Genomic DNA, 1,591 nt, shown 5'->3' on the forward strand with positions numbered 1-1,591 from the left:
TATTATTTGTAGATGCATCTAGAAGAACACAGTTTAAAAACCAAACAAATAAGCAATAACACCAGAAAAACGTTTTAAGTTACTCATCCGAGTGTTAAAATGGCACTATTCTAACCTAATAATTAAAATTCATTTTAAATTTGATAAACATTTGATAGAATGATAATGTTCCCACAGTTTCTGTGGAGTTATTACACCTACTGGAACAAATAATTCTGTTGACAAATTAAATAAAATAGTTTACTTTCAAAACTGAAATAAGCTGCTGGGAGGCCGGTTCCCAGCCGAGAAGATGTAGAGTGGGCTGCTGCCTCCTGGCCTACATGAAAGTGATGTGGAGTCAAGTTCTGAAGCTGAAGAGGTCACATGGGAGAACTCCAGACTTCACCTACAGGATGAAGCAGAAGATCACATGACCAGAACCACAGAAATCCCTGCTTTCTCCACAGATGGAGCGAAAACTGAAACCGAGGCAAATACAAATGCGTATGAAGAGTGTCCCGCTGGGATTTCTGTGCACGTGTGGAATAAATTCCAAGAATTACACAGAAAACATTTTGAATAAGAAAACATCAGCCTCAAGATTCAAGAGGAAAAGAGGACGATGCTCCAGGAAAGGTGAAGTGAAGAGTGACAAGGTGGCTCAGAGAAAACAAGCCTCAAATGAAGCCCAGTGGAAGGAGCTGACGCAATATTTTGGAGCTAATGATAGATTTGGCCTCCCTGTGAAAAAGACAAAAGTTGACACGTCAGGTCTTGAAAGGATCATCTCCCAGACTCTGGAAGAGTGGACGATTGAGAAGGCTGACGAACTCAGCAACCAGCTGGCTACTCCAGAGCTTGGTGTTCAAATTGCCAAAGCAATTGCCTGCCACAACTTGGTAAAAGCCAAAAAGGAGGCTGAAAATTCACAGGTGGTTCGAAAAAAGAAGAAACTTGCATGGGGATCTGAAGCAAAGAAGAGATGTGAAACTAAAAGCAACATGGGATATATGTAACTTGCCAGAGTTCAAGAGCTTTCTAGACTCCCAAGTGCACAATTGACTGAAGACATTGTCTTGCTGATTCTCAATATGCCAAAAAGCTGATAGAAGTACCCCAACTAAACATAAAATATGGGAGTCGATTATCAGACTGGTTCTGTCTTTTTCCTGTGGGAGCAGAGCATTCTGTTACTGGGATGGGATACCTAAGCACAGGTGCAGAAAGAAATGGCAGGAAGCATTGGCTTACTTATACAGTCTATTGGGTACAGTCACTGTTGCTTTGTGTTTGCTTTGCTTGTCAGTGACCTCCTTGTATTGTCATTCATGCCTGTGCGTGGGTTAACTGCACTTATCTGCAGTTTGGTTTCTAAGATTGGTGTTTGTTTATACTGGATTGGTCTTAAGTGCTCAGGAAGTCTCCCTAGGAACCATCTTTTACCAGTGACTTCTACCACCTCAGCTATGGAAAGGTGCTTATTGACTATTGGGAGGGAGTGGAGTGGGTAGTTCACAGTCCCATGGTAGAAGCGATTTTTGTTTACCTTCAGATCAATCACTAAAAAGCATCATAGACTGGAGTATTTAAAGGGTGATTTCAAGCCAAC

At 41.5% G+C, this 1,591-nt stretch overlaps 1 pseudogene; it reads left to right on the top strand.

Moving 5' to 3' along the window:
• Positions 1-292: 292 nt before the first annotated feature.
• On the top strand, positions 293-998 carry LOC102821874 (annotated as a pseudogene).
• The last annotated feature ends 593 nt before the right edge of the window (positions 999-1,591 follow it).

The sequence above is a fragment of the Chrysochloris asiatica genome, unplaced genomic scaffold (assembly GCF_000296735.1).
Source record: "Chrysochloris asiatica unplaced genomic scaffold, ChrAsi1.0 scaffold00020, whole genome shotgun sequence".
Taxonomy (NCBI): Eukaryota; Metazoa; Chordata; class Mammalia; order Afrosoricida; family Chrysochloridae; genus Chrysochloris; species Chrysochloris asiatica.